The sequence below is a fragment of the Cibotium barometz genome, chromosome 41 (assembly GCF_041138505.1).
Source record: "Cibotium barometz isolate CiBa-2024 chromosome 41, ASM4113850v1, whole genome shotgun sequence".
Taxonomy (NCBI): domain Eukaryota; kingdom Viridiplantae; phylum Streptophyta; class Polypodiopsida; order Cyatheales; family Cibotiaceae; genus Cibotium; species Cibotium barometz.
Genome location: NC_141086.1, coordinates 3,522,355 through 3,531,632, shown reverse-complemented (window position 1 = coordinate 3,531,632; position 9,278 = coordinate 3,522,355).

The following is a 9,278-nucleotide window of genomic DNA, read 5'->3' as shown; positions in this document are numbered from 1 at the left end:
AGGCAACTCTCTATGCCCACTAAGAGAACGGAACACATCATAAAAAAGTTTGAACTCAACATGGTAGCGACAACAACATGTGTCACGCTGACGTGAGTACCTCACAAACCAAGGCTTATACCCCTCAAATGACCTTTGTCCAATTTTAAGCTCTGGATACGAAGCCACAAACTGAGAATACAACTCAGTTTGGGTCATTTCAAGAAAGCAAACACCGTGCTCAATGAACACTCCTCTTGTCACTCTCTTACGCAAAGCTTTCTTGAAAACTGGCGATGCACGACAATTCTCCTCTCAAAAACTTTCTATCAAGGTTCTAGTGGTTTCATCTAGTAGGCAATCATGCCTAGCTACACGACCACTACTCGCCCACATAGCACCAACCTCATTGGCATCTAAACTTTGTCGCCTAATAGACCCAACTCTAAGTGCGTGTGGTGCTATGGAAAGGATGCGAGATGTGGCACTAACCTTACCCTTCATTTGGGAGCTACTTATGGCTGCCACAATAGCCCGTCGAGCAGCCAAAGCGTCCGCAGAGTTCCTCTTCTTGTTAACTATATAGGAATGACGAACACTTTGTAGCACCGCCATGCCAGCTCTCCTCTCTCTTCGACCTCCAATGTCGGAAAGCGCCCTGCAGTTGGCCATGTTGGGCAGATCAATCAAAGCATCAAGCACACATGCTTGTGATGAAGGCGTGAGGTCTTTGAAATAGGAATGGAAGATTGCATGGGCACGACGATGTGCCCCTGACTTTGATAGTTCTTTCCTATCCACACGAAGGGCGCCCAAAGGAGGGGGGGTGGGTTCTTGTAGAAGAGAGGACTCAAGAAGGGCGGGTTCATGTGGATTATCTAAACTAAGGGGTAGTGGAGGGGACGAGGGCGTAGGGAGAGGAAGTGAAAGAGGAGGAGCAAGGCTTGGATCATCGCCAACGGAAGGTGTTGCTCGTTGACGTGCTCTCCACTCTCTCTTTCTCTCACGAGCTACCCTTCTCCTCTCCTCCTCTTGAACTTGGTGGATGGGGGGGAGTCTAGTCCTATCACGTTTCCGACTCCTACGACTTTGAGAACCCATTCTCAAGGAAGCTAAGAGAGAAAATATTATAAAGGCTCAATGATGGGATAGTATTAGAGATAAGTGTGGGATAGTACTAGAGATGTGTGATTATATAGGAAAAATAGGTTATCCACTTCAAATCTCATTGGATTTCCTATCTAAGATTGATTGGATAACTAAGATAAACATAAAGATAAACTATTATCCACTTAAAAATCAATATTATTTATAATATTTATTAACAAGTCTAAATATTTATCATTACTAGATATATAAATATATCTTTTATTTTATAATTATATAACTACTTTTTTTAAATAAAGTATTTTTTTTAAATTTTATTCAAAGGTTTATTCTACATAATTTTTTTTAAGAAATATTAAATTAAATTTTTTTTAAATTAATAATATGATCTTTAATAATATTTTTATTGATCTAATCCCAAAATATAATCCTTTAAAATTAGTGATTTTAAATTCTTTTATTTAATAAGTTACATATATTTTATTATTTAACTTTCTATATTCTATTTCTCTAAATTACTAAATTAACTTTTCCAAAAATATGTTTTTGAAAAAAGAGGGGAGGTGGGAAGGAGATGCCACGTGTCACAAGCGTGTATGACACGTGGCATTCTCTTGACATGTGGCACTATTATGGTTGATGTGGCAATTCCATGATGTGGCATGCCATGTCACCATGTGCGAGGTGGCATGCAAAGGTGGCAAGATGATGTGGCATTAATGATGACTAGGATGATGAGGTGGGGAGTCAACTAGGTTGACCATGTTGACATGGAGGGTGGAGGTGGCAAGCTGAGGTGGCAAGCTGCTTATGTGGATCCTCTCGATGCTCATGTGGACATAAAGTGGCATGCATATATAAGATTTGTGCCTACCCAAGCCTCACACATGGAATGAAACCTAAGCTGTGAAGTTTACCAAGCCTAGATTTCCAAACCTAACTAGGATTGGTTTTAGACTTGAAAAGGGGAGAGTGGACACAATATGGGAATTTTCACTTGGGAGGATTGAAAATGGACCTTCCCATACTCAATTCAAGCCAAATTTTTTTTAATAAATTCATGGCAACAAGAGTATTGATCCCTTGAGTTTTTAGATTGAAATATTTAATATTTAATTTTCTAGAATTAAATTACTATTGATTTAATGGGCCTCTGACAGTCATAATAAATTTTCCAAAGTAAATCTACAAAAATCCAACTGTTAGATTTGTAATTTTACCTTATACCCACATTATACTAATCTTTCCCAATCTAATCATCACTAGATCCATACAATTTGAGCATTTTAAATGGTAGATGTGGTGGGAAGATAAAATAGTATGTTTTTTAACAATTCTAATACATTTTAAATAATATAGAAAATAGTAGAACACATCAAAAATTACTCGATAAATCAAGTTAAGCTCTATGTTATTTGTATTTGTGATATGCAAAGTGGGAACATCATATGAGTAATAATGTAAAAGTTATAGGCAATTTACTCACATTCACTGTACCTGTCTAAACCTAGGACAGGGCCTGTATACAAACTTGGTTCCCAAAGAAAAGGGGATTTATAATTATTGGATATTCGATTAGATTATAGTTTTAGGTGCCCAACTTTGCATATGATGTTTCGTTAGAAGACCTTGAAGTGAAACTCCTTGGCTAACTATGAGAGATTGGTTATTCTTCTTGAAAAAATGCCTGTTTTCCAGCTAAAGCCAAGGGCGCCCACTACATGAAACTAGATAACCTCATCTTGCAACCACCCTTGGGTTAGTTCAGCTTACTTTTTGGATCTAGTTTTGAAATAGGAGAGAGGAGAGATGAAATATCTCATTTTATTGATTTAAAATTGGAGGTAATGATGAGAAAAAGGTACCTACTTCATGAGGGGAGATCCCCACACTGAGGTGTAAAAATTCAGTTTTTAAATCCTTTTCTTTGGTCCTCAGTCCACTCTTCATCTCATGTGAGCATTTACTCATTTTTGGGGGTTTTCTTTTATTCTTCAATTCATCTCCTCCCTACATTTGGATTAATCCTATTGGTCCATAGGAACCTTAATCCAATTTTTTTCAGAAAATCTGGACCCTTAGGCTAAGGTCCTTTTTACTTGATTTCAATTTATTCCAATTGCACATTGGAAAGTTCTTTTTGAATTTTTATTTCGAGGGAATTTATTTTAATAAGAAGGGATATTTTTCCATCCAAAGATATCTAAAAACTGAATTACCTCTCTCCATGCCAAAACAGATCGAAACAAGATCTGTTATTATTCTGAAAAGGGGATTGATTATAGGGGGAGAAATTGGACATCTTGAGGGGTTGGGGAGGAATCTTATAGTGTTTTCTTCTATTTCATCTATATATGCATCTTTTTGGTTGTGTCTATGTATATTCATTTCTGTTTGTGTGTTATGTCTAGTGGAGTTATCTGTTAGGTTTTCGGTGTCTACTCCTCTTCCTTAGTCAATCAATCAAGTACTTATTTGTAGTTGTGTTGTGTCTAGCTTGTATCCGCCTGGTGTATGCTGCACGCATAACCAGAGTCTCTCATCAGCAGGTTGCCGGAGGACAATAGTCAGGTCCTTCCACCAACATCTACCTCTTATTACTCCCAATGTAATGGTTTAGTTGAAAAGAGTAATGGTATTTTATGCAAAATTATAGCTAAACATGTGGAAGCTAAGCCAAAAACTTGGGATTAGCATTTGGATGGAGTGCTTTGGGCCTATAAAACCATTTTTAAAGCCAGCCTCTACACAATTCACTTTTTTTCACCTTGTTTATGGACAAGAAACACTTGTTCTTATTGAATTTGTTGTACCAAGTGTTGAATTCTTAAAGATGATAGACAAGGACCCTAATGATGTGTTTTAAGATTGACTCATAACCCTGCATCATTTGGAATTGGACAGAGACGCAGCTATTAATCACTTTATCACTAGTTCTCAAAATACTAAGGAAAGGTTTGATTATTTACTTAAGATAAAAGGTCTACAAAAGGACATGTTTGTACTCAGATATGATAGCCACCTTGATAACCATTTTGATGCCAAATTAAAACAATGTTGGGAAGTTCCGTTCATTATCAAAAAGGTTTACGATAATGGTAGTTATTAACCTACCAATTTATCCGACCGTATACATGCTACACTTGTCAATGGTTGGCAACTCAAACCATACTTCACTTGTATTGGACAGATTTGGGATGTCAATAATCATTTTTCAAGAGCACATATCAAAGGAGAAGCACATATAGCACGAATGCCTTACTATTTTGGCAGATGACTGATATGATCAAGATTTTTTTCCCTCTTTTTTGAACCTCACAAGAAGAGAGGAAAAGACCTTTAGAAACATTACTGAGGTCTTAGCTTTCTTAGTATATAAATAAAATTAAATGTTTATATTTTTGGTCTTTGATTGCTCATAAAAAGCCTTTCATTTTTTGGAAAGAGGAGGTTTTTTCCCTTTTTTTTTCATTGCAGCCATTGGGAGCTCTCCTTTTTTATCCCACATGCACGTTTTTTTTGGGGGGATGGAGAACCTTTATAGGCTAAAAGGGTTCCCTCTCTTCCATTACATTGTACTTATCCCCAAAAGTACCATTAGAATGAAACTTGACTTTAAAAATCCATTTGACATGGATGACCTTCTAATGTAATGGACATGGAACTAATTCCCAAGTTTTATTCCGATCGATAGAAGACATCTCTTCTTCCATAGCTTGACACCACTATAGTAAAACAAGGGCCTCCTTAGGAGTCTTGGGCTCATCAATATCTTGTGAGGTACTGATAAGAGCATATTCATGGTATGACTAGAAGAAGTAATCTGAGAAGATCTCCGAGGTCCAAAAGATAGAGTAGATGCCTGAGAATGCAACTAGCTATCAGAAAGGACAGAGTCCTGTAATAATTTCTAGACCCACGGGGGTGACCTCCTCTCAAATTTCAAAGAAGAGAAAGGTACTGCTGCATAAATATATGTATCTAGGACAACAGTGGATGGAGAAGAAGCAGCCAAATGTGGAGAAGACAATGGAGAGGCTGCAGATATTGATGGAGAAGATGCAAGAGGCAATCTAGCTCAATGTCAGGGGCTAGATACAATAGATACAGGGGCTGGAATAGAGGGTACAATGGACTTAAAGACACTGGAATCATTGCAAGTGAAGAAGCTCACTGTGGTAGATGAGAAAACTCTCCAATATTGGCTGGAAATGGGTCCACAATGTGCTAAGAAGAAGACATAGAAGTATAATCAAGTCCAAATAATGTCTCCTCGAACTAAGCATCTCGAGATATGATACTATCCTCCACATCCAGATGATCCCAAAACAAGTATCCTTTAGATCTTGAGCTATAACCTTTGGAAATTATCCTCTTGGATTTAAGAGCAAGTGTAACATGAACAAAAACAACACAACCAAAGACATGAAAATGTGATATAGATACCTTATGTCCAAAAAAGGCCTCCTCTACCATCAACTGCCTTTGTGAGAGTGAGAGGTTTATGAAGTAGCCACACCTTCTCCCCAAAACATGGGGAAGGCCAGAATGATGCAATAAAGATCTTGCCATCTCCTTCACGGTCTGATTTTTCCTCTCAACTACTCCATTCTATTGTGAGGAGTATAAGGAACTGTTGTCTACCGTTGAATACCTTTTGATGCAAGAAACTCATCAAAGGGTAAAAACTCACCACCATTGTCAGTCTGCAAGAATGAAACTGTAGAGTGAGATTGATTCTCAACCATGGCTATCCAAGTGCTAAAACTAGCAAAACCATTATACTTCTGTGCTAAAAAACATACCGACACTTTCCAAGTATAATCATCCACCAAAAGCATGTACTTAGCCCCTCTAAGGGACTCAACCTCCATAGGTCTAGCCAAGTCTGCATGTATAAGATCGAGCTTTCGTGTAGACCGATGCATAGCCTCCTTTGGAAAAGCATCTTTGTGATGTTTGCCCATCATGCAAGACGAGCATATATGTGGTAGTTATCGAAGCTTAGGTAAACAAAGAACCAACTACTGGGAAGAAAAGCATCTTTGTGATTTTTGCCCATCATGCAAGACGAGCATATATGTGGTAGTTATCGAAGCTTAGGTAAACAAAGAACCAACTACTTGGAAGAAATTTCCTATAAAGTAGAAAAAGTACATGACCAAAGCGTGAATGCCACAAAGAGGTCTCATCAACGGAGATGAAGTCATGAGAAGGAGAGAATAATTTATGGGGGCAGGTTGCGAGATTTGTAAATTTTTAGCGAGATTTTTTTGCACATTTTCGTAAATGTTAGGGTAAAAGACTCACATTTGACCAAGCAAATGTTTCAGTAAAAGACTCGCATTTAAGCAACCAAATCCAATTACACTTTACATATGTATGTTAGCTCAAAATAAAAGGGACACTTCCCATATTTGTCCAATCATTTATATAATATAGATACCTCTTAGATTGGTCCCCAAGATTCATGAAAAAATTTGAAATAGATATGCTTAGAAGCAAGGTATGACTTATTCCCCATCACTCTCTTTTGAAAATATATGCATGTAAGGCTCCTCTTTCATATGCACATCATATTGCACACTAGTCACACTTCAAAGCTTGTCGACTTGACATGAAAGACTACATTCTTCATGGGTTCTACAATCGTCTCACCCATGATAGTAAGATCCATGGATAGTAGTCAATTCTCTTTCTTGTCTCTTTGAATATACCATGTCGTTATTTAGATCTTCATTGCATAGATGATGTGGCTTCAAGATCTTCTTGTTGAACAATTGAACCTACATGTGGGGTTGAATTTGTCAACTCTCCATTATCTTGTTGAAGGGTTTGCAGTCTAAACCGTCCCACTATAAGCATTTATAATATAACACTGTTACGGACAAAATAGGTAATATTTCTTGAAAACGAGAAACATTTGGCATCTTTTAAAGATTCCATAAAAAAAGTTCAATTTTTTACCTCTTTTTAAAAAGTGGTCTATGCATGCATACAACACTACCAAAAAATGATAATATTTTGGGAACTTTATACATTTCTTACAAAAATTGACATGAAAAAAAAGACTTCGTTTTGCTTACTTTTTGAGATTATAATTGAAAATCTAACAATAAGTTTTCAAAAAACATGCCAAAATAGAGACAATGTCTATTATTTCCATCTTCAATCCATTAAAAAAATGATACAACTATAAAAAGAAGTTATTTTCTAAACATATAGCTTATGGCATAGTTATGGTTTCTCATAATCATTGCTACACCATCACTAGTTGATGTGCCTTCCCTCAGAAGGTAGACAAGGCATCCTCTTCTTCACTATCCACAAATACATTTTTTTTCTTCCATGTGTACATTTGAAGCTTAGACTCCTTGGGTCGTCTGCCATGTTAGCATGATTAAGGATGTGTTAAGAAGTGCAACTATACAAAATTATTTATATGATTATATTACAAAACCGTTGTCTTGATACAATTATTATCTTAATTATAAAACCCTATTTTGGCTCTTGATGAGAGTAATATTAAAATCCATTTTGAGGCTCTTGAGTATCACAATTTCTTAATTGATAATATATACTTTTTTAAAAAGAGTTCATTACGTACAGATGAATTTTAAAATATCATGAATAAGCTATTTAAAAGTTGTCTAAGTTTAAAAAATAATAACACACTCATTTTTAAAGAATGTGTGTCCTTGATGTGACAAAAAGGGGTTAAATGGTAATTTTAGTTATTAAATGAGTTTAAGAAGCATGAAAAAGCTTGCTTTAAGAAACAAAAGTTTATACTTTCCAAAATACTTTTTTGTAAAATATCAAACGGACTTAGGTACGAATCCTACTGGTTTAGGTTACACATAGTAAGGGATTTTTAGCTACAACATTTGCGGGTAACTTAATGCTGAGTAAGAACTTCTCAGCTAAGAGTTGATGTTTTTCATCAACTTGATATACAAAACATCAACTTTTATGGAAATTTGATATTTTGCATCAAGTTGATATAAAACATCAACTTTCTATATGCAAAAGATCAACTTTTTAATAATACTTGACGTTTTGTATCAACGTTATGCAAAAAAATCAACTTTCCACAAACTCGAGTTTGTGGAAAAGTTGATGTTATGCATCAAGTTGATGCAAAACATCAACTTTTTCCACACAACTTGATGTTTTGCATGAAAGTTGATGAAAAACATCAACTCTACCATAAAACTTGATGTTTTGCATCAAGTTTTGGATGCTCCGAAGAAAGTTGGACGATTGGAGGTCGATTTTGACAAACGGCTTGTTTTAGCAATTTCGTCTACACTCACATGCTCAGATGACCTATTCCACAAAGTTTGAGTACCAACACGACTATGTTTCGACATGATACAGACGTCAACAAATTATGACGTCGAAACATAGTCGTGTTGGTACTCAAAATTTGTGGAATAGGTCTTATGAACATGCAATATTGCGAATAGAATTGCTAAAATAGTCCGTTTGTGAAAATCGAACTTCGATCCTCTAACTTTGTTCTCCGGAGCATCCGAAACTTGATGCAAAATATCAAGTTTTGTGGTAGAGTTGATGTTTTGCATCAACGTAAAACATCAACTTTTAGGAGGTTATTTTTCTTAACTTTGAAATATTTTTATATTTTTTATAAGAATTATTTTTATTTTTATCACCAATAAATTTTTAAAAGCTCATTCCAAAGAGTAGATAGTAGCCAATAAAATCTCAAAAAATTTAAAAAAATCTTATAAATCATAGAATTAAAGAAAAAATATGCCTAGGATAAGGTGATATAGCTAGAACATATGTTGAGGGGTAAGGACCTGAAAAACACAGATGGTCGCAACCTTTGACGACAAATTTGAGAGGACGTCATTAAAAAAAATGCTTGTCTATGTAACCATGTAACCTTTGTATCATAAATAATATCGCTACATAGTAGATGCCAAAAATTCATGATAGCAGAAGAGCTAGATGAGATAATCCATGATGACCGGTAATCCATTGATTTTAATCCAGATGTGCAAGGCTCCATTGATTTGGAAAACCACGAGTCAATTGATTTGTCAATCCTAATTTTTGTTCTACAATTCAATTTTAAAGCTAAAGAACTATAAGCAAATACATGTGGTGGGACCATCTATGTTGAGCAAGGGGGTGTGCATGTGAGCCTGGACCCTGCCATGCCT